Genomic DNA, 25,808 nt, shown 5'->3' with positions numbered 1-25,808 from the left:
TTCAAAAGAAGTATAGATTTGGGGAGGTTTGTTTTGGGACATCATGAATTTGAAATGCATTTTTGATATTCAATTTGAAATGTCCAAGTTGAATGTTGGGAGGGAATGAGAAGAGCATATTGAGATGGGAGGAAACAACTTCAAAAGGTGATCATTGAACAAAGTTAGTGATTTCATGAAGCAGAAATGAGGAAAGAGAACATTCCAGGAATGGGTGAACAGCTTGTACAAATATATACTGGTTATAGATGAAATATCCTCTATGGAATGGAGAATGTAAGAGCTAGAATATTTAAAATATTAATTTCATTTTTCCAACAAACAGGTTATACTTTTGGTAGCCTTTATTCTCTCAACTTTCCTGATTGGGATGCTATTTATGATGCAAAATTGTAATTTTTTTTTCAAAAGGATTTATAGGAGGATATGTTAAATAGCCAACTCACATTGAATGTTTGTGATCACTCAATTTAAGATTAAGATTAAAATCTACTTCATATACAATATTTCCAGACACATAAATAAATTTAAATCTACCTATGTTAAAAAAGGTATATACATGACTATATTCAAATTTTTCAGCATAAAGAAAACTTTGACATCTAATTCCCCAATATTATAGATGAGAAAACTGAATATATCCATACACATACATTTTTAGATACCATAATCCATTTCCATACTTAGATTTACATACATGCTTATAAAATATACAAACACACCATCTAGAGGGAGTCACATCTTTCTATGCTTTAATTAGAGTGCTCATTCTAAAAAAAAAAAAGATGATAACAGAGTAGCTACTGAAACAATTGACTGTAAAAGGCCACTGTCACTTTGACAGCTGACAAGATGACAGGGACGTATTGCCTAAGTTTAAACTGTCTTTCCTGAATAAATCATGCACATTCTCCTATTTGCCTTTGCCCCCTTTTTTCTACTTGTTCCCAAATAGCATTATGGAAATATGTTTGGTTAGAGAGAAAGTAGTTGGTTTTAAGTGAAAATTTCCCACACCCTTCCAACCATCTTCTGGAAGGTTATTTAAGCAATAAGTCCCAAGAAGTCATTTGTTACCAGCAATTAAAGCTATAATAAGCTGGCCCAAAGCCTTAGGAGCAGTCTATTTTCAAGTTCTTAGTCTCATTTTGGACACACAAGCCAAGAGACTTTATGAAGTCAACAAGAACAAGAACATCTGGGGAAAGAACAAAGAGCTAGCTAGCAGCCTTTGAAAAGCACATTCCTTTTTTGGCTCACATTCCCCATCTCCTGCTAGCTGTCTGACATACAGGCTGTTCCTGCTGTTGGCCCAGACCTTTCCTGATCCTCTCCCCGTGTAAAGATTCATCCTCTGATAGCCTACCTACAAATGGAAAGCCGCCTTCACTTGCTGATCACAGGCCCCTGACTGAACTAAATAGATTTCAGGTGAAAGAAAGTTAAATGATTTTGCAGAATCTTGTAGAGCCTATCCACCTAATGTGGAACCTAGGGGAAAGAGATTTACTAGGATGAAAAGGAAGAGATCCTGATGTCTTTTCCTCCTTCCCTTTTCCTTCTCTCTATCCCTTTTTCTGTGTCCCTGTTTGTATATGTCTTTTTGTCTTTATCTCTGTCTGTTTCTGTTTCTTTGTGTATCTATCTCTGTCTCTATTCCTGTCTCTCTCCCTCTTTCTCTATCTCTGTCTCTCTTTCTCTTTCTCTGTCTCTCTCTATGCCTCTCTCTCTCTGTCTTTTTGTCTGTCTTTGTCTTTGTCTCTGACTCCATCTCTGTTTCTCTATTTCTTTCTCTGTTTCTGTTTTTGTCTCTATCTCTGTCTTCTCTCTCTGTGTCTGTCTGTCTCTTTCTGTCTCTCTCTTTCTCTCTCTCTGACTCTGTTTCTGTCTCTATCTCTTTCTCTTGGTGTCTTTCTGTCTGACTGTCTTTCTGTTTCTGTCTGTCTCTCCTTGTCCATATGTCTATCTCTGTTTCTGTCTCTTTGTCTCTATTTCTGTCTCTGTCTCTCTGATTTTCCTCCCTTTCCCCCTCCCTTTATGATTTGTATCCAATTACCAAACAATTTTCAGGCTTACAGACTTTTATTTCTCTTCCTCAAGCTTCCCCCCAATTCTCCATTTGTAGGCTGTGTCTTCCTCTTCTTCTGCATTTTGAAATAGACCAGAAGCAAATAAATCCATAGTCCTAGAAGCAATTTCCTTGTGGGATTTCCTCTGTTCTGCAGTCTGAAAAGTAAGAGTACACATGAATTTCAGATCAACATCCAAATGCTCACTGCTATCAAATATCCACATCTTTAGAATTTCACCCACCACTAATTATAATGAGCTATTTTATGCTTTCAAGGGTATACAATAGGATAGCACATTACTCACTGAATGTAAAACATCTCATTCATTTTTCCCTATACATACTGGCTAATTTTATCCTTTCCTAGCAACTCATTCATCTCTACTATTTAAACCATCTTCCTCATCTTGCTTGCAGACAATATGCAAATAATTAGCTTTTGAAACTTCCCAGGTCATATGCTTCTTTGGCCTTTACTATTTTTGCAATGCTAAAAATATGTTTGTCAGATTTGCCCTTCTTACAAATCATCACACTATCCTCCAATATATCATACACCCTAATTTCTCAGGCTTACATCTGGCAACAGACTCTCCTGTCACAGGCCGCTTTTTAAAAATTTTGAGTTAGATTTTTATACTTTTGAGTAATTTTGTATTTGACAGTCTTTTCCTTTTTCATTAAAAGAACTAAAATATAAAATGTTTATAACTCTTATTGGTAGGGTTGGCCCTCAACAAGTCAGTAAAATATGACAGTTCCCATTTTTAATTGGGCTTTCAGATTTGCTTTCTTCACAACAATCCTTTTTAGTAGGTAACAGAAGCATTACTGGCCTACTTGATGAAACTGATGTCAGAGTGGTTCCTTTAGAACTAAGATTGAAAAGTAGGTTTCTTGAACATATTGCCTGTATTTAAAGAAATACAAAGGTCACCCATCTTTTTATTTCCTACCAGATTGAATTCCTTCAAATTTCTCCATCGTGATCCAGAGGCCTCTTCATTTTTGGAAGATCATTTCAGTTCTCAAATTCAATTCTTGAAAACATTCTTTGCCCCCCTCCTTCTGATTGGATGACTTCTCCTGGTGCTTCATTTAAGGAGGACTCCCAGAAAATTCATTTCTTCATTACTCACTTGCCTTCATCCTCCAGACTTTTCTATTATTCCTTGATAATGGCAATCTTTCCACCCTTTTCCTCCTTCCCTTAACAGCTTCCTAACCCATTGGAAGGTAATATCCTTATGGACAAGCATTGTCTTTCTTTTTCTTTTATGTTCTCAGAATTTTAGCACTGAGTCGGACAGTGAGTGCTTAATAAATCCGTATTAGTAACTAACAATTAAATCACTGAAGTTTGCCTTTGGGACCCTCCATTTTAACTTAGACCTTTCTTCCATTATTACATAGTCCCTTACCCTTTACATACACCTATCTTTATATTTTGCCTTTAGAAATTTTACTGCCTACTAATTCCAAATATAAGAGACTGAAAATCCTTCAAGTAATGAGGCATATGAATTAGAACTGATACAAGGATACTATTCATGTATTTAATGCAGATGAAGTATCTTACTTGGCTCTCTATATATCAGAACTAGGGAGAGAGCAGACAGAGTTTCAAAAAGATACAGAGACTTCCCTCACAAAACTTATATTCTGAGATAAAGACAAATTACACAAATTACACAGTCCTACATAACAACAGGAAAAAGTGGAAAAACTAAGAGCTATGCAAAGTTTAGGAGTGAATTCAATAAGTTGGGTTTTTAAAGGATTGGTGGGCAAAGAGAAGAAATTAGGCCATTTTGGGCATAGGGAATAGAATAGGGGAAAAACACCAAAGGGCAAGAAATCAGATGAAATTTTAGATATGGATATATGAATTAGATTTGGTTAAAGAGCATGTAGAAGAGAAGGGACCATTTTTGGAAATATATGAATGCTTCTATTTGCATAAGGCCTACTGGCAGATAGATTGAAATTTTACTCAGAAAACAAAAGGAAGACATCCTTTTCTTCATCCTCCTCCTCCTCATCATTGTTATTTGAAGAGAGAAGTTACAGGACCAGATCTAGGCATAAGGAAGTTAATCTGAAAGTTGTTTAAAGAATACAATATTCCATGTATAAAATTAGAAGGACCTGCACTAGTGTAATAGTTGTAGGACCAGAGCAATAGATAGAAACCAGAATTATTCTAAGTAGATGAAATCAATGAGACTTGACAGCCCTTTGATATTATTAAAAGATAAAGAACAGAGAAAAATAGAAAACATTCCCAATATTTCAAATTTGGGAAACCGATTTTACTTATAGCCAGCATTCCAGGATTTCTGATCAGTTAATATAAAATCACTTGTTAAATAGGGAAGCAGCATGGTCTTACGGGAATAGTCAGAACTATGGAGCTCTACCTCATTACTTATATAACTTGAATTATATTGCATGGATTTCCTCATCTAAATCACAGTATCTCAGAAAAGAGAATTAGTCCAGCACCCAGCTAAACAAAGCAGATCTTCATTTCTTAGGAAATTGTTTTTTTTTTTTTTTTCCTTATATCAAATCTAAACTTACATCTTTGAAATTTCCACCTTTTATTCTTTGTTCTTCCCTTTGAGCCTACACAGGCTAAATCTAATCTATATTCCCTAGGACAGATCTTCAAATATTTGAAAATAACCATTATTTATTAATTATATATTGTTTGTCCTTCCACAAGGACAATCCTTTAATTCAACAATATTCTTAATTATTCCGCACCCGTCAGGATTTCAAGTGCATTTAGATTTTTGATTACTCTCATTAAGTCCATTTAGATTTTTGATTACTATCATTCAATAAAATCTACAATATTATTATTTATTTGTTACTATTAATGTAAGACCCCATACTCAGAAATAAATAGTCCCTGTACTCAGAGGAGCTTACATTCTATTGGAATGGGGACAAGGAGACTATTGAAGTCAAATATAGTAGATTTCAATATGCAAAGTACCTCTAAATGACAGATGGGAAGGACATTAACTATTAGGAAGATCAGGAGTTGACTCTTAGGGGGGGAAAAAGTTTTGAAGAGAGCTAGGGATTCCAAAATTGCTTAATGCTTTTGTTTTTGTGTGCTTGGGTTTGAACACATTGTTTGGCTCATAGTAGGCACTTAATTTCAGTTGGTTAACAATTCTTGAAGGTAAGGAGGGAGAGCATTCCATACATGGAATACAACCCATACAAATATGTTGTTGTTGTTCATCCTTCATTTTTGAAGAGACCCAATGACATGATTCTTGCATGAATTGAATTTAAGTGATGTCAGAGCTATTAAAAAATCATTGATCTATTTTTCAGTCATGTCATTCCAGTGGCAAGACAAAGGTCAAGAGAAATGATGAAGATCCAAAATGCAGTGTATGTATTTTATGTATTTTTTTTTTTTTTTTTTTTTTGCTGAGGCGGTTGGGGTTAAGTGACTTGCCCAGAATCACACAGTTAGATGTGTTAAGTGTCTGAGACCACACTTGAACTCAGGTCCTCCTGACTTCAGGACTGGTACTCTATCCACTCTGTCATCTAGTTGTCCCAATTTGGACTTTCTTAATTAATTTCTTTCTCACATCTCCATTTGTCTGAGCCCATTCAATAACTAAGGGCTGACTAGGAATAAAAGATGGCCCACAAAAATCCATCACAAAGATATCACTCTGGGAGGGGAAAATCCACAGTTTTTGGCCAGAACAGAAGATGATTATAGAGATGCAAGAGAAGGAATATGATGGATAAGAAAAAGCATGTTCTGTTTGGATGGACTATGGTAAAGCCAAAAAAGAAAGTTTAGAGCTAGGTTTGTAAGATTCTAGGTAAATTGAGTCTCACCATGCCTTAGTAATTATACTTTATCTCTTCTCAAAAATATGCTATTCTTGATTTTTGGGCTAAATACATAAATCTAATTAAATATATCACCTTTTTGGCCAGCTATTCATTTTCCTAATTAATTATTCCTCTTTTTTTTCTTCTTTATCTTTAAGACAATAATGGAATTAGGAAAACACAACCTGTACCCCAAAGCTTTTCAGTTTCTTACTATTTCATAGTTGTTGGCAAAAGATTTTAGGTTCACCTTGGAAATATCTTTTGTAACACTAGAAGTGGGCAAATATTGTCCATTTCAGTAAGTCTTCTAAGATTCCCTATCATGTATTAGATGAAGAAGACCACAAATTTATTCTTAACAAATCAAAGAGTTGGTTTGATATATCTGAGCGGGGGATTATCAATTTACTACTGCTCTTTTCTTCCTCCGACTCTCATTGGGTGATTTGCCACCTAGTAACTTTTGTGGTTCTACTACATTATTCTTAAGGAAACAGGCAGTTTTCTGTTTTCCTCAGAGCATTCAACTCTGTCATCTTGTGGGAGAGACTCCAATCTGTTTTAAGCTGTACAACTTGTCTATTTCTTTTTTTTTTTCTCTTTTGTAAAACATTCCAACTTGCTCCAATATTCTAACAAAGATGAAGCCTTCCCTTCTACAACTCAAATCTTGTTTTTCCCATTGAAATGTCACTTCTGTATCCTTTAGGAATACTTCATCCTCCTTGAAACTTCCTTGACTTTCTCCTGGAGGAGAGAGTTCAGCCTAAACTTAGAACACAAACAAAAATCACTTAGCTGAAATAAAAATCTATTTTAAAATATTAATATTTTCCCCCTGATGCTGCATAGCTGTCATACAGCTGTGAGATTAAGGCATGGAATACCAGAATCCCCAAAGAAACAAAGGCTTGATTCATTCACAGAGTAATGGAGAGGAATGTGATGGTTGTATACATTGCAGGTAAGGACTTATACAAGAGAAATAACATAAAGGAAGATATTATCAAAATATATAATAAAGGAATAAAGATATAGAAAATTATAATAAAACAACAAGGGATGACCAATCCATATAGGCCATTGATATTCACACAATGTCAAGAGTTTTATTGGGAGTCACCAAGTACATTAGATGGATCTTATGTGGCAAGTTTAAGAGCACTTGAAAAAGGGAATCAATGAAAGATGGTAAGGTTTCCTTGAGAATGATCTTGATAATTGGAGTGAATTTTAACGTAAATGAGATTATAGATATCTGAAACAACAAAGCAAGTACCTGCCTACCATGGCTTTTACGCTCAAATGAGATCAAGTATCCAGAGTACTTACAAAACTGAAACTGTATACATATGGAAATTACCATTTTATGAGTAAAGATGAAAATAAATGGTTTATAAAGTCTCTTATAACTGATATTCTGAGACTGGAATTTTCAGGGAAAGGACGTAAGGAACCAAGCATTTCTTGAGCACTTATTATGAACCAGGCACAAATACAGGGGCATACAAATAGAAGGGAAAAGAAGAGTAGTCCTTGTCTTCAAAAAATTGGAGAGTCAGGCCTGGTGTCAGGAAGGATCATTTTTCTGAATTCAAATCTGGTTTCAGACACTTACTACCTCAGACTTACCTGCAAGTTATTTAACCCTGTTTTGCCTCAGTTTTCTCATCTGTAAAATGAAGTAAAGAAGGAAATGGCAAACCACTCCAGTGTCTTTACCAAGAAAACCCCAAATGGAGTCATAAAGAGTTGGACACAACTGAAAAGCAAGAGTTGGACACAACTGAAAGATAATAACAAAACATATAAAATGAAACTCAGACACAAGTGGCATCTGGTTGGCTTTGAAGTCTAGAATACAACAGAAACTGATGGAAATTAAGGCCAGTTTGGGACCCACCAGAAAAATGGAGACTGCAGCAAATTTAAGAGCGTTCAGTCCTTAATTCTTTATTGCTCCTTTGCTGCTTTTATTTTGAAGAAGACTGACTGCATGTGCATTGCTTTGGGACCATTCCTTAAATCTCAGTAGCATTGTGCTAGTGGTTTCCAAAGCCTTATGGAATCAGGGTTTTGTGCTTTTTGTTCCAAAGCAGTAATGCAATGGAAAGAGAGATTGATTAGTAGTCAGAATCAAAGGATCTGAGTTTCATCTCAGGTCTGCCCATTAGTCCTTTGTGATTTCAGGCAACTCCCAGTATCTCTTGCTCTCAAATTTCTAAAATCCAAAAATCTTGGGAATGAATCAGATTATCTCTAATCTGATTTACAACTATATGATCCTATGATAATCTACAGGGTACCCTTTACATACATAAGCCACATAAACACACAAAACCCTCTAGTGATTAATTTGGTTTTTTTGGTCATCCTTTTAGATAAGTAAAGAGTAGGTTCCAATATCATACTGAATATCAATCAATACTTTTATAAAAATATGATATTGAAATAGTCTACCCTTTTCTAATTCCAGTATCTCAATTTCTTTTCCTTAGGTATACAGAACTCATTTTTCCTCTCCATGATTTATAGCATTAAAGAATTGGGAGGGGGTATCATTTTAGTAGGCCTTTCTTCAAATATTAACACAGATTCTCTTTCCATCCCTATTGCCTTCCTTTAATCATTCTACTATCCTCCTATAATCTAGCTAATGTTCAAAACTTAATTTTAAAAAAAAGTTATTTTATGTTTGAATGACAGCATTTGAACTCTAATCAGTGGGATTCTTGTCAAATTTCTGTGCTTATGCTGCTGATGAGTGCTTACTTAGCTGATGAAATAAGGGAGAAGGTCTCACTATCTCTTGGAAAACTTTGAAAATCATGCTATTTGGGAAAGGGAATAAGACAAAGATTGCCAATGGTGATACAGCCTTGTGAGTTTTTCTCCTTCATTTATTTTCATTAAAAAGGATAATTTACATGAAAACAGGAATTTTTTTTTCTTTTTCTTTTTTTTTTTCTCTTGAGGGGACACCTGCTCCTGCTGTGATGCATGACTTGGAAGATTTTCTATGTTCTCTTTGACATCTGTAACCTAGAGAAATGTTTCAGGAGGAGGGAAGAAGGAGAATCTCAAAGAAGTCACTTGCACTGAAGAATCAGGCTGATTATATCGAAGTCCTATAACAGTTTTCCATGTTGCATGAAATAGCTGTGCTGGTTTATTTTATATGTACTTTTTATGTGTCTCTATAGCCAGAAATGTTTCTTTTCCTTAATATACACTTGGAGAAGAAATATTTGTTCTGAAATTAAATAATTGTTTAATAGAGGAGAGATTGAAAAGCTATTTTTGGAGATAAGAAGGTGTTCCTTGATTCAAACACAAGAATGGAATGGATATATTCAGAATTTCAGAACATCGGATAATTGTCTGGTGATCAGAAATTTTGAATTGGGAAGTAGGAAAGAACAGTGAATAACAGTGAATCATTTTTCTTTAATACATTAAGGATGCATGGTTCCAAGGGTCTTATTTCCACATCTTAGCAGATTAGCTTTGTGAATCACCAGGGTATGATTAGAAACCTTCCTAGGGACGCTCCTACTTCTAGGAGCCCCTATGTTCAAATTCAGGATCCACTACTTGTAGAACTTCAGACATTTTAATGTATCTCTGAGAATTGAAGTGGGTCCCATTTCTACATATTCAAAATAAGGATTTTGATGATCTCTATAATCGCTATCTCTAGAACGTGTTATGGTTTTAGATCCTATTTTTCCATAAATTTTGCCTGTTTTAATATTTTACCAAATTGTCATTCTGGGATTTCCATTATTTTCAGTTACTTTTATTGCAGATTTTAACTACTGTCTTTATATTTCGGACATTTTGAACCTCATGCTTTCTTTGTCTCTTTAATATAACTTCTGAGGGTTAGGTCAGTGATATTCTTTTGGTATAAGGAAGAAGATGGGACTGAGACTGTTCCTTGTATACAAAATTAGTATATGCTAATTCCATGAAAACTGGGAAAACTTTGTTTTCTTATTATGTTTATTTCAGTTTTCATTTTCCCCCAATTATAAATAAAATAATTTTAATACGTTTTTTAAAAAAATTGAACCTCCAAATTCTCTTCCTCTAATTGAAAAGGCAAGAAATTTGGTAGATTATCCATATGCAGTCATGCAAAACATATTTCCACATTAGTCATGTTGTTAAAAAAAAAAAACAGCCCTCAATTTCTAATTTTTTTTGTCACCACAAAAGAAGCTGCTATAAATATTTTTGTACATATAGGTCCTTTTCCTTTTTGTTTTTACCTCTTTTGTTTTTAGTCCTTTGGGCATAGTTCCAATTTGCTTTCTGGAATGGTTAAATCAGTTCACAACTCTACCATCAATGTCTCAATTTTCCCACAAATTCTCCAACATTTATTATTATTTCTTTTCTGTTGCATTAACCAATCAGATAAGTATGTGGTGGTTGTTTTCATTTGCATTTCTCTAAACAATTATGATTTAGAATATTTTATATAACTTTATGTAACTTTGATTATTGCATTTGAAAATTACTTGTTCATATAAATTGAACATTTGTCAATTGAGAATTATTTGTATTCTTATAAATTTGCCTCCATTTTCTATATATTTGAGAAACAAGGCCTTTTTCAGAAGAATTTGCAATAATTTTTATAGTTATGACTACAATATATTTCCTCCTATTTTATTTACATGCACTATATTTACTCTACACTGTCCATCCTCAAAAGTATATTGCTTCTGACTAGCCCCTCCCTTATCCTCTTCCCCTCCTCCTTTTCTCTAGAGATTTCTATTCCCCAATGAGTATGTATTCTATTTTTTTGAGCCAGTTCCAATGAAAGTATGTTTCAAGAAAGCTTTCTTCCTTCCCCATCTTTTCTAACAATATGAAAGTTTCTAGTAGTTTATCATCTTTCCATGTAGGAATGTAAATAATTTAACCTTATTGAATTCCTTTGATTTCTTTTTCTTGTTTATCTTTTCATCTTTTTCTTAGTCACATATGAAAGTCAAATTTATTTTTAAGTTCCAGTGTTTTCATCAGGAATGCTTGAAAGTTCTCTATTTCAATTTTTCTCCTTAAGGATTATACTGTTTAACTGAGTAACTAATTTTTGGTTATGGGCCTAGCTTCTTTACCCTATAATATAATATTTCAAGCCCTGTGATCCTTTAATTTAGAAGCTAAAAATTGTGTATACTGATCATGGCTCCATGGTATTTGAAGTATTTGTTTTTGGCTGCTTGCAATATTTTCTCCCCAAGCTAGGAGCACAGGAATTTAGCTATAATAGAATTTTCATTTTGGGACCTCTATTACAAGGTAATTGATGCATGCTTTCCTTTTCTATTTTACCTTCTAGTTCCAGAATATCATATCAGTTTTCCTTGATAATTTCTTGGAAGATAATTTTTAAGTTCTTTTTTTGAATCATGGGTTTCAAATAGTCCAATAATTTTTAAATTATTTTTCCAATGAAATAGTTCACATGATCTCCTATTTTTTTTCTTTTTTCTTTTCTTTGTTTTTGATGTCTCATGGAGTCATTAGCTTCTATTTTCTTAATTCTAAGTTTTCTTATTTTCTTTAGTGAAACTTTGTATTTTTTTTCCACTTTCCCTTATTAAAGAAATTTTTTCTTCAGTGAATTTTTATAAATTTATTTTTTTGTGTACAATTGTACTTTTTAAGGAGTTCTTTTTAGTGGATTTTTGTGCCACTTTTATAATTTTTCCTATTTATTTTCTTAAGTTTTTTTGTTTATAAAGCTGTTGACTCTTTTCATGTTTTTATTGTATCACTGTCATTTTCCCCAAATTTTTCCTCTACCTCTCTTATTTGATTTTTAATCTTTTGAGCTGTTTTAGGAATTCCTTGGTAGCTTGAGAAATTCATCTTTTTTCTTTGAGTCTTTAAATATAATAATTTTAACTTTGTTGTCTTTTTCTGAGATTATGTTTTGATATTCCTTGTAATTATAACAACTCTCTATAGTAAAATGTTTTGTTTCTTTACTCATTTTTCAGTTTATTTTGACTTGAACCTTTCTGTTGAAGTTGAATTCTGCTCCCAGGGTGCAGGGTGCACTACTCTAGTCTTGAGGTTTTTTGCAAATCTATTTTTTGAACTAGTTTTGGAGAGATTTATAAATAAAAATAAGATTTTATAAAGAATTTGCTTGTGAATCATCACAAACACTACTTTTGTCCTAAAATGGTGACCAGGGTCTTTGTTTTACTGTGGCTACAAGATTTGATGTGCTAGTGCTCTTCCTCTCCCTGAGACCATGACCCAGAACTATGACTCTAATCTGAGAATATGCAAACCAATAGAGTCCTGCACCCATCGCCAGCAAAGAGACCCCTGTAATATCTTCTTGACCAGTTGTCTGATTTCCCCTTTCCATCCATGGGCTAAGAATCCTGGAAGCCACTGCTGCCACTGTTGATTCAATCACCCACAAGGCCTGTTACTGGTTTGTTGGGGCTTCACTCCAATGCAAAAGACCTTTCCTGCAGATTTTCTAAGTTGTTTTAAGCTGGAGAATTTTTCACCCCTTTGTGGGTTCTGAAACTTCAGAATTTCTTTTAAGGCATTTAAAGTTGTTCAAAGAAGAAATGTGTACTTAGAGAAATCCCTACCTTTTCTCCATCACCTTCCAAATAGTACAGACTTTTAGAGAATACTTTATCAAAGTGATTTACATATAGTATACTACAGTATATAGTTACAAGCAACCACTGATATCTTAATTTCTTTTTGCATTCATAGAGTATTTCCTATATTTCCTGATCTGTGCTTTACTTGCCCAAAACATGAAGAAATTGTGCTTCTGAACTTATTTATCCATGTTATAAAAATCATTCCTTGACTTTTCACCCCCAACTCTCCCCATCAGCCACACTAAATGATCTATGTAATTCTGTTAGTTTTCTACCTGGAAGAAAAATTGCTTAAAGTGTCCCCAACAAATGAGTGTAGTAAATAGAATGAAAGAATGTTTTTGTGAAGTTTCCAACCAAGGGTCACCCAACTCTTGCTTTCAAATGGCACAAACACTTTAAAAAAAAGAAAACTATCAGGGATCACAGGTTCATAGATTTGGGATCTTAGAGATTCTTCATTTTATGCCATTAAGAAAGTGATGATCATGCTATTCATTAGCCCTTAACAGATTGAAATATGTAAGGGCAGTTCTATATCAGGGACTATTTGCTCCAAGGCTTTATTCTTGCAATTTTGGTAGCTGACACTAGGTGAATGGTGTTGTATATTAATATGGATCTAAACATAAGTCTCCTTCTATATGATTAAGATAAATAATAGTAGAACACATTTCAATCACTGGTACTTTCTTTTACCTCTCTGAAAATAAACCTATGAAGAAAGAATAATGCAAAAGTTAACTTACTATAATTTCTGTCTTTTAATACTGTTTTGCTCAAAATGCAATGTAGAAGAATTCAAGAATAAAAATAACAGTATAAATTATATTAAATAAAAGCCACAGATTTAGCATGATGTAGTAAGAAAAAACACTAAATTTGAATCAGATAATATATATTCAAAGTCTGTCTCTGCTACAACTTTTTAAAAATCTTGGACAAATCGTAGAAAGTTATTGGGTTGGAGTCTTTTCATTTAATGAATTAGAGAGTTAGACTAAATGATCTCTAAAGCTCCTTTCTTTACATTCTATATTCTACAGTCCTAAACTAATATAAGTCTAATTCTTGATAAATTAGTATAACAGAATTATGCAAAAACTGGCATATCTTAATTTCAAGAAGGCATTTGATGAAATATTTTGTTATTTATTAATATAAAACATAGGGGGTAGATCAATGTAAATTTTAATTTTATTACTGCCCCTTCCAAGCTGATTATCAGATAAATGCTCAACCTGAAAAGAATAGACTTTCCCAATGGTTTCTGGCTTGGTGAAATTTTAACTCTGGTCTGTAAAACTTATTTTTTTCCTCAGTGACTTCACACATGAGGAAAACAATCAGATTCATGAAGCAGTACAGGTTTTTTTAATTCAAAGGATGTCCAAATTAATTTTCAGAAAGATGTTGATGGTCAAATAATGGACCAGAATAAAATGAAACTTCATGGTGATAAATATAAATTTTTTCATCTAAATTAAAATAACAACAGCATATATTTAAATATAGGCTAAGGACAGTTAACTTAGTACTTCATCTGGTGGGAAAAACTTGGAGGTTTTAATTAGAGACAAGTTTAATATAAGCCAATATAATTACATAATAGTTAAATAAAAATAACAAGTAAATGTGAAAGTGGAGTTATTACATAGTTTATACAGTTCCTACTAACTCTCAAAAAAAGCAAACAACCAAGATTAGTACCCAAGAGAAGAAAACAAGTAACCAACAAGGTAACTATCCAATGAATTAAGATTGGATGTTGATACATATGTCATCACTCAGTAGCCCTCTCCTAATAATGTCTGTGTCCCACCATGGGTCAAAAACTGTTTGAGATCCACTAAAGTAGGGCTCCTTTAACTTTTTCCACTCACTTTTCACCCAAGAAATTTTTACATGGCCGTGGGTATATAAGTATATAAAAGAAGTATACCAATAAAGCTTTTATTAATTATACATCATAATTTAGCCACTGCAAAAAATAAATAAACAGCAGATGTCAACTCTTGAAAGGTACTTGTGAAGGAAAAAGAGGCTATAAAAAAGGAAATTGGGTTTACTGGTATCTATTTAAGACTGTAAGGTTAGTAAACTCCAAGCCTGAAGAGCCTTTGTCTGGAACAACTACATGATTGAACTCAATGATCATAGATTTTGCAGAATATGACAAATCAAAAATCAGAACACTCTAAATCAAGAAATACTATGAAAATATTCCCAGTGACTCTAAATACAATCAATAAAATTCAATCTAAATAATTTTATAATCTACAGATCACCGCTACAACAATGTTTGAAATTCTAAGTGCCTAAATTTAGTAATTTCAGTGACAAAAAATCAAGTACTACAAGCGATAAAAAGATTTTCAAAATTAAAGAAAAGGAAATTTGAAAATAACAGGTCTATTTTATTGTTGTTGTTGTTCAGTTGTTTCAGTCATTTTTGACCCTTTATAACCCCATTGGGGGTTTTCTTGGCAAATATACTAGATTGGTCTTCTATTTCCTTCTCCAATTCATTTTACAGGTGAACAAACTGAGGCAATCCAGGTTAAGTAGCTTACAAGTATTATATACCTATTAAGTGTCTGATGCTAGATTTAAACTCAGGCCCTCCTAACCTGAAGCCCTCATGCCCATCCACCTAACCACTTTTGTACTCATCAGAAAACACATCCAGGAATGAAATAATATATGCTGAAAAGTAAACTGCATCAGTGTAATAGCCAAAATTTTTGTAGTGCCATAATGCAATATACTTTGCAATATTATCTTATTTTACTGTCAAATGAATTATGAAAGATAGCTTCTATTATGATTCCCCCATTTACACAAAAGGAAATTGAGGAAGAAAGATGTCAACTGGCTTACAGCTGGTTATACAGCTATTAAGTGTCTGAGACGAGATTTAATTTCAGGGTTTTCTGACTTGAAATCTAGTTCTCTATCCACTGTACTATTGCATATTTGCAAAATTAAGCCTAATTAATAACATTAAAAAATGGACATTGTAAAAATGGACATATTTGAAATATTCTTGAAAAAGTAAAAGATGAGCACATTACAAACATCAGAAGCACAATAAAGATAAACATAATCATCAAGACAAGAATAAGTAGTGAAATAAATCTAGAGACTATTTATTAAAAAGAAAAAAAAAAGAAAAGGACACATATTGTATAAAACAGTGAACCATAAAGATCATTAAGAGATTTATTTTCAAAAATGTTAAAGGGGATAAAGATTAAAGTAGCATTTAAAGAAATAGGTCTTACATTCAAAGAGCAGTCATCAAATACAGTGAATTAAAACCTAGAACTCTAAAGATGAGTGAATATTTTCTCTTGAATAATTGCAAAAAAAGGAGAGAAGGGAATGGTTCCACAATAAAGGGAAAGTAATTCATATTGTTCAGCAAAAAGAGGTGGTAAAAGAAGGGAATAAAATAGATGAAAGTAGTAAGAAGGAGGTTTTGATCCAGTGAGGGAGATCTCACTGAAAAGTACTCAAATGGGTGAAGAGCTATATTGTATAAGAAGAGAGGAGAACTTTTCAGTAATTTTGAACAGGGAGTACATTTTTTCTGACAGAATATTGTGCTGCCATGGACAATATTTTGCCTCAGACCTCTCAGGGGCAACTGAAACAAAAATATGTAAAGCACATGATTATCACAATAGATATAGGAAAAAATGTTTTTTTTAATCACAATATGATATTGATTCATTCTAAAAACCCACCAAAAAATAAACATAGTATAGTAGATAGAATAACAGTATTCATTTGGAAAACAAAAGATCTAGAATATATGTAATAAAAAGTTAGTGATCAAGAGGTAATAGCACCTCCAAACCACAAACTATGTTATAAAGCAGCAATTGTTAAAATTACTTGACATTGACTAAAAATGTAAATTTAAATCAATAGAATGGAGTATACAAAAGAGAATCATAAATAAAAGAACTCAATAAACCAGCATTCAATAAATTACTTAGGAAAGTTTCCCATTTGACAAAAACTTCTAAGAAAACTACAAAGTAGTCTGATTGAAATTAGCCTTAGAAAAATATCTTCTGCCACATTCCAAAATATATTCAAATTTAACATATGACATGAACATAAAAGATCATCCCATAAAAACATAACATATGATCTAATCTGATGGAAGTGGCTCTCTTCAACAATGAGATGATCCAAATCAGTTCCAATTGTTAAGTAATGAAGAGAACCAGCTACATACACCCAGTGAAAGAACACTAGGAAATGAGTGTGGACCACAACATAACATTTCCACTCTATCTGTTATTGTCTGCTTGTGTTTTTATTTTCCTTCTCAGGTTATTTTTACAATTCTTTCTAAATCCGATTTTTCTTGTGCAGCAAAATAACTGTATAAACTTGTATCAACCTATGTTGTATTTAACATATACTTTAACATATTTAAGATGTATTGGACCATCTAGGGGAGGGGTTGGAGGAAGGAAGGGAAAAGTTGGAATAGAAGGTTTGCAAGGGTCAATGATGAAAAATTACCCATGCATACATTTTGTAAATAAAAATGTATAAAATATAAATATATATCATAAAATTACACATATATGAATAATAAAGGAATTCCTTTTTTCCCCTGAGGCAATTGGAGTTAAGTGACTTGTCCAGGGTCACACAGCCAGAAAGTGTGAAGTGTCTGAGGCCAGATTTGAACTCAGGTCCTCTTGACTTCAGGGCTGGTGCTCTATCCACAACACTAATTAGCTGCCATAAAAAAGGAATTCTTAAAGAAACTTGGGGAAAAGATATCTTAAAAAGTCAAAGAGATCATTTTTCTTATTTTATATGAAAAATATTCTTATACAACAAAATTTAAATAGGATAATCAGAGAACTGATCAGTTGGGGGAAATTTCTATATTTAATATCTCTGATAATGTTTTGGTATTCAAGTTATATAGATGACTAACAGAAATACATAAGACCAAAATGCCTACTTTAATGTTTAATATTAAATTAAAAGAAGAAATGATAAAAGAAGATGAATGTTTCTAAAAACTCTGAAATATTATAACTATTCTGAAGCTACTTAGAATTGTGCAAATAAAGCAGTAAAATGTTTATACTTTGACTGCTAATCACCAACCTCAAGAAAGGTTTTAAATAAAAAGACTTAATACATACCAAACAATTTATAGTAATACTTTTTGTGGTTGCAAACAATTGAAAACAAAGTAAATATACATAAAATTGGGGAATGGATAAATAAAGTGATACACAAATATAATGGAATGTTATCATGACTATTACAATGGAATGAAAGAAAATATTGAAAAGAAAAATTCTGAGAATCGTGGGAAGACTAAGATGAACTGATGCAAAATGAGTAAAGCACAACCAGGAAAACAACATAAAAGTGACTACAAATATGTAAATGTAAAATACTACACCCAGAAAACAACTAAAAATGAATGTTATGACATTTCAAGTAATCAAGATTTCAAAGAAGATAAAGTAAATCATAGATCCCCATTGTGATGATTTTCCTTTGCTGTGGTAAGAGGTTCATAACAACAGAATATTGGAATAATAGCCAACTCTTATCAGTTTAACAAAATTTTTAGCCTTTTTCTTTTTTTTATTTTTCATAAAATATTTTGTTAAAATGGTTGACTATAATATTGGGAAGAAAACCAATATAAGAGCTAACCAAGGTTGCATAAAAGCAAAATATATGAGTATTTTTTAAAAGAGGGAGAAAAGGCAAATTAGAAGTTATTCTAATTATACTATAGCTTTGTAGCCAGAAAGGATATTAGCAGACTTCTTATCCAAATCATTCATTTTACAAATGAGGAGAAGTTCAGGGCCAGATAATTTAAGTGACTTGTTCACAAGTACATATGTCAAAAGTGGCAAAGCCAGACTTTAAATGCAAGACCCCAGATTCCAATTATAGTATTTGTTTCCATTGCACTATGCTGGGTAGTATTTGATGTTTAAGGAGATATAAGTCTAACTACTCTCAGCACTTATTGCACTATATCTCAAACATGGAATAAATTTCTCATAACTGGAAAGTGATCAGAAGAATAATGAGGGATTTAGAAACTATGCTATATTAAAAAAAATGATGGAGGAATTAGAAATGGTCAATTTGGGGAAGAATTTCTAGAGCTGAGGGTGAAGGGTGGGTTATAATAGCAGTTTCAAAATACTTGAAGAACCATTATATGGAACATAAGACATTTACACTCTTCTGCTTTAGAAACAAAGAAATAAAATCTATGACTGGAATTACTTTATTTTAATATAAAGATGAACTTTTCATGTGAGTCAAACATTAGTACTTTGTTATATAGTATAGAAGTAACTCCAAGTTGTTCAATACTTTGAAACTAGGGCAAAAAATATGGAAAATTCAGGCAAGCTAGAAAATCTTTAGAGTATGAAACTGGAAATAGACTAGTTTCCAAAGACCAGGTTATCTAATTATCCTAACTCTATAATAATCCCAAAGGTCTTGCTCCTTCTGTGGACCTTTACCATGAATTTTTATTCTTTGCTTGGGCTAAATTACTTTTTTATTGATATTTCTAGATTTCTATGGATCTGTGATCTCAGTAGTATCAAGTATGATGGAATAAGCATAGAATTGTAGTTGGAAGGTATTTATTTTGGAGTTTATCAATTCCAACACCCTCATTTTAGAGATGAGAAACTAAGATTCGGAGAGGTTAAGCATTCTATCCAGGGTCATTTAGTTAGTACTTATTCAAGGACAAATTTGAACTTACATTTTGTTGACTCACACTCTACCTCTATGTCCACTAATCATCTGTGCCTTGTCACCCTGTCCTATGCTTGCTTATGATCTTTCCACTAATATTTATTCAAAGCTCTTTCCAATGAGCTGGCAATTTTAGTATTTCATGGATACCATTACAAAAACTGGACTGTTAATTTATTAATCCCTTGACCCTGCCACATCATCAATGCTCCTTCCTTTCTATCACTTATTTCCTTGCTTTTGTCTTTTATGTCAATTCTCAACTATGAGAATATATAGTTCATTCATAGGGTCAGTATTAGGAATAAACAGCAGATTGCTCACAACTACCATGACTTCCTATTGCTCTTTGATTCAACTGCCATTTTGATCTTTACGTTAAACATTTCAAAATACAACCTGAATAAACCATTTTTTAAAAGCAGTTATACATGATTGTTTCCCAATAACAGAGCCCAACAGAAGAAATGTTATTTTCGGTAGAAGCAGAAGCCCTGCTGTTTCAAAATGCTTTTGCCTCTATCCATAATCTGTGTTATTGTTGTTGTTGTTCTAAGGACATACCTTTAACTCTTTCTCCAAACCCATATGCCTAAGATAAAAAGACCTATCCTAATAGACTTCCAAAAATTACCTCCTTATACAACAAGGAAGTCTTAGCTCACAAAACTCAATGTAGATATAACACGAAACGCTATTCTGCCAATTGCATCTTACTGCATTGTTTGTTACTATAAAGATAGTATATTTTGAAATGCTTCTGGGGTATTCACAAGCATGAATAAATGCATTTAAAATCCATATACATTTTGCATTTCTGACACATACTTTTTTAGTGATAAGCAAGATAAAAGTATTCTCCTGGCAAAATGTACTTCTCCCCTGCCTCCCTCTCCTGTGTGTGTGTGTGTGTGTGTGTGTGTGTGTGTGTGTGTGTGTGTGTTTGTCTATCTCTTTTCTCTTATATTCCCCCCCCACCTCCTGCAACACCCCTGCATGTTTTTGAATAGCAACTGTTTGGTCTGTGGAATTTTCTTCAAACAATGTAGGCTACACTTTTCATGGAAAGGTAATAGGATTTAGAGTACTTCACTTAGTAATCTCATCAGCTTCCATGGATTTAATTACTGCATCCAAATCTACCTCTACTTCCCCAATATCTCTGCTGGCCTCCAGGATCATATCTAGGATTTCTTTGGAGAAGACATATGCAACTAAGTATGTCCTAAATTCAATGCATCATAAATGCTCTTAAACTCTCCTACTTCCTCCTATCTTCCCAGGAGGAAAACATCAGTCTTCTAGTCCCTCAGGCTCAGAAATAGGAATCATCCTGGATTCCTAATTATCTCTAACACATTTCCCATCCAATCCGTTGCCAAGGTCTAATGATTTCATGTTTGCAACATCTCTTGCATATAGCCACTTATTTGCTTCTACATAGCTACCATTTTAGAGAAGGTCCTTATCACTTCTGTATTATCATTGTAGTCTATTGCTGGCTCTGCCTGCCCTATGGCGTGCTCTATTCTAACATCTTCCAATTAGTCACTAAAGTGATTTTTGCAAAGAGCAGGTCTGATCATGTCATCTCTATCCTATCTAGTAACCTCCAGTGGCTTTCTGTTACCTTCAGGAGCAAAACCAAAATATTCTTTTGCATTCAAAGTCATTTAATCCCACTCCTACCTTTCCAGTCATCTCAATATTATCCCCCAACACATACTCTTCAAACCAATGATACCTATATCACAAACAAGACTCTCCCTCCCCCTCTCTCTCTCTTTTTCCCTCTCCCTCTCTCTCCTTCCTTCTCTTTCTCCCTCTCTCTTTCCCTCCCTTCCTCCTCTCTCTCATCTGTCTCTCTCCATTTGTTTCATGCTTTCTGACTGTTCCCCATTTCTGTAACATTCTCCTCCTTTGCTCTAACTACTGACCTTACTGGTGTCCTTTAAGTCCCAACTCTTAAAAAATCCCATCTTTTAACAGTAGTTCTTTTCTAACACTTCTTTATTCCAGTTCCTTCCTTCTTTTATTTCCTATTTATTCTGCATATAGCATATATATTTATTTGCAAGTTGTCTTCTCTATTAGCTTATAAACCCTTTGAGGGCAAGAACTGTATTTTGCCTTTTTTTTCTATCCCTAGTAGAGTTTAGCACAGAGTAGGTGCTTAATAAATATTGTCTGATTGCTTGATTATGGTGAATAGAATATTAGGCTTAGATTCAGGAAGATCTGTATTTGAATCCTTCTTTTAACACTTACTACTTATGTGACACTGGGAAAGTTAGTTAAACATTTCTGAACTTCAATTTCTTTATCATTAAAATGGGCATAATAATAATAATAATATCATCAATTACCTACATGTCAAGTTTATTGTGAAGATTTTATGTGGTACCGAATATAATGTTCTTCAAACCTTAAGATACTATGTAAATAGTAGATATTCTTATTGGTTCCCCAATGTACCTCAAGTTCTATAGTGACAGCAGAATAATGAATCCATTTTAAGCTGTCTAGTACAAATCCGTTAGACCCAAATTACATACAAGTCAAAAATTTTAAAAAATTAATCTAGAAATCATCTCCTTCACCTATATAGACATCTATGTAACATATAATATTTCTAAAGATATGAGGAATTACTGTCACTGACTGATATGTAACTATGGACTAGCCACCATTCTTTAATATGCCAAGGTAGGAATCTAAAAGTTATTGCTTTATTGAACATGATTTTGGTTTCTCAATCAACTTATTGTTCGCTTCATAAATTAAATTTATTCAAGACCTATTATGTGTACCTAAATATGGGGAACAAAAGCATCATGACATACATATGAGTTTACAGGTTTAATGAGAGTGGAGCTGGGGAGAGACAAAATATGCACATGCAAATCCTGCAATTTGAAACTCAGATGACAGAATAATGGGTATATGACACTTGAGGAAAACAGACTTCTTCAGGTATTTAATTCATGTGAAGGAGAATCATAGGCTTAGAACTGTAAAAAGTTTAGAGATGATCTAATCAAAATTCTTTATAAAGAATTTTAGGTACAGAGAGGTAAAGCAATCTGCTCAAGAGCACACAGGAAACGTAAAAGACATACTTTATGACTCTAAATTGAGTGCTTTCTTCACTATAGAAGTGGGTGGGAAAAGAGGTGCTATTTTAAAGAATGAGAAGGAAAGTGTTGGGTTTTATAGAAAGGGAGAAATAATGAGGTTATTCCATGAAAAAAAAAAGGTATTTTTGAACAGAAGGATGTTAGGGAGAACACAGAGTCCAGTTAAGGAGAAATACATGGAAAAGCAAAAATGTAACCTCTTAGTGTTAACTTATCATGTAACTATAGACTAAAGTGTCAGGATACTTCCTCAACTACATTAGTAGAAAGAGCTTTCTTTCTAGGAGTTTCATACATCCATGAAATCACAGGTGCAGAACACATATGTCTATATCATATATACCCACTTTATCTCTACAACTCTGCTTGGTTTCATCTCCATGGGACAAGATGCTTCTTTCAGGTTAAGCTCATCATTTATTTTTTATTTATTTTTTATTAAAGTTTTTTTTTTTATTTATAAAACATACACATAGGTAATTTTTCAATATTGACCTTTGCAAAACATTGTGGTATTCCAAATTTTCCCCTCCTTGCTCCCTGCCCCTTCTGCTACATGGTAGGTAATCCAATACATGTTAAATATGTTAAAATATATGTTAAATTATACACACACACATATGTTTATACAATTACCTTGCTGCACAAGAGAAATCGGATTAAGAAGGAAAAAAAAAACAAGAAAGAAACAAAATGCAAGCAAACACCAACAGAAAGAATGAAAATGCTATGTTGTGATCCATACTCAGTTCCCACAGTCCTCTCTCTGGGTATAGATGGCTCTCTTCATCACAAGATCATTGGAACTGGCATCAATCATCTCATTGTTGGAAAGAGCCATGTCCAACAGAATTGATCATCGTATGAGCATGTTGTTGCCATATATAATGATCTCCTGGTTCTGCTCTTATCACTTAGCTATCAATTCCTATAAGTCTCTCCAGGTCTCTCTAAAATCATTCTCCTGATCATTCTTTATAGAACAATAATATTTCATAACATTCATAGACCACAATTTATTCAGCCATTCTCCAACTGATGGGCATCCACTCAGTTTTCAATTTCTTGACACTACAAAAAGGGCTGCTACAAATATTTTTGCACATGTGGGTCCCTTTTGCTCCTTTAGGATCTCTTTGGGATATAAGTCCAATAGAAACACAGCTGAATCAAAAGGTATACACAGTTTGATAACTCTTTGGACATAATTCCAAATTGCTCTCCAGGATGGTTGGATCAGTTCACAACTCCACCAACAATGTTTTAGTGTCCCAGTTTTCCCAAATCCCCTCCAACATTCATCATTGTCTTTTCCTGTCTTCTTAGACAATCTGACAGGTGTATAGTGATATCTCAGAATTGTGTTAAGTTGCATTTCTCTGATCAATCATGATTTAGAAAACTTTTTCATATGACTAAACAATTTTAATTTCTTCATCTGAAAATTGTCTGTTCATATCCTTTGACCATTTATCTATGTATTTTAGAAATGAGACCTTTATCAAAACCTTTAAATGTAAAAAAATGTTTTCCCAATTTATTGCTTTGCTTCTAATCTTATCTGCACTAGTTTTGTTAGTACAAAAACTTTTCAACTTAATATAATCAAAAGTATCTATTGGTTTTCAATAATGAGTTCCACTTCTTCTTTAGTCACAAATTCCTTCCTTCTCCACAGATCTGAAGCTCATCATTTCTAAACTCACTACCATGCTGCTGACTCAAACCTAGATTTACATCATATCCCTCATTCTCCTCTCCCTATGATTAGAGGGCTGGAGGGTCTCAAAAGCTTCCTTTTCATAGGACAGAAACTAGACCCTCAGTTCCCTACACTTTCATTTGTTGCCCTGCCTGGTTTTAACTCTACAGAAAAAAAAAAATACACCCATGGCTGATATCCCTTTCTATGCTATGCTCCCTCTCCCATTTTTATGCCTTTTTTGGGGTGTTATTTCACCCTTTTAGATTGTAAGCTCCTTGACAGACTGTCTTTCTTTTCATTAATTACATCCCCAGTGCTTAATCCAATGCCTGTCATATAGTGGGTGTCTAATAAATAATTTTGGATTTGCCTATACTTAATCAATATTACATCAGATTTATCTCTATTTCTATATTCACAGACTTCTATAATCTAATATCACATAAAGTGAATATCATATAGAATATTATAATATTATATATTATTAATATATTGAATGAATTCAGTTTTAAGTTTTAAATGCTCTTAACAGCTTTAATAGCTTAACACATGAAGACTTGGGAACACACTATAAATATTGTATATAAACACATAACTACATATACATATTAGCTTCACTTGTACATGATATATTTATTTGATATAGAATAGTGTAATATATGCAATATTATATATATGTATATATATAGATATATAGATAGATATGTATCTGTGTATATATGCCATAGGACTAAATAGATAAGCTGCTTTTAATCATGGAGGAGTAGGATAACAAGATGTAGATTCTGGTTATTTAATCACTTTATTAGCAAAGCCAGAATATTTATTAATAAAAGAAAGATCATTCAACCCTCTCTCTTAGGCAACAGATCCTCATGGCAGCTGTCTCTCAGTTTATATGCCCTTTAAAGAACAGATACTCCCAAAGATAGGAATTAACTTAATTGGTTAACAGTTAATGGGAGAATGGATATTACCATGGGGGGCTGGATTTGAAATTTATGTCTTATATTTCTAAGTCCAACCCCTTGTCTATGCTTTTCCCATTTCTCTGTGGCCTCTGTTAGCTGATGCAAAAGAAAAACATGTTACACTTGTGGACAGAGCAGAGGAGGCAGAGCAAGGGTTGAAAAGGTCTCTCTGATTTTATCTTTAAGGCCAGGAGAACTGATTTGACTTGCTACTGGAGAGCTCAATTGTTAAATTTTCAGTGTGAGCATTTACATCTCAGAAATAAACAAATGTTGCAAAGTTCAAGTTGATTTACTATTGTGTTGATGGTCTAGATTTAAGGAAGTGTTAAAACTTATTAAACAGATTAAACTTAAAAGTGTGTGTCTTGCAGACTTTTTTTATAGACTGTTAAACATTTACCAGGCTACCACTGTTTAAAGCCTTCCAATTTTGCTTCTTAGAATTCTCATACATTTCAAAATCAATGCCTGGGAACCTTTGGGGGTCGTAATTTGTTGAAGTTGTAAAAAGGACACTAGCTTGATATATAGTTAATGCTGAAGGTCATAAATAGCACATAAACAGAGGTAGCCTTAGATGGCCTTCAGGTATTC

At 33.2% G+C, this 25,808-nt stretch overlaps 1 long non-coding RNA gene across 1 annotated transcript in view; it reads right to left on the bottom strand.

The window, feature by feature from the left end:
• Positions 1 to 2,063: 2,063 nt before the first annotated feature.
• The window catches only part of LOC141554670 (uncharacterized), a 39,393-nt gene continuing 15,648 nt past the window's right edge, over positions 2,064 to 25,808 (bottom strand). Inside the window, exon 3 of the long non-coding RNA XR_012485916.1 lies at positions 2,064 to 2,226. This is a non-coding gene — a long non-coding RNA (uncharacterized LOC141554670). The remainder of the gene's footprint in view (positions 2,227 to 25,808) is intronic.

Source organism: Sminthopsis crassicaudata, chromosome 2 (assembly GCF_048593235.1).
Source record: "Sminthopsis crassicaudata isolate SCR6 chromosome 2, ASM4859323v1, whole genome shotgun sequence".
In the NCBI taxonomy this organism is placed as follows: Eukaryota; Metazoa; Chordata; class Mammalia; order Dasyuromorphia; family Dasyuridae; genus Sminthopsis; species Sminthopsis crassicaudata.
The sequence above is the reverse complement of the archived record's forward strand: the minus strand, read 5'-3'. Positions and strand labels throughout refer to the sequence as shown.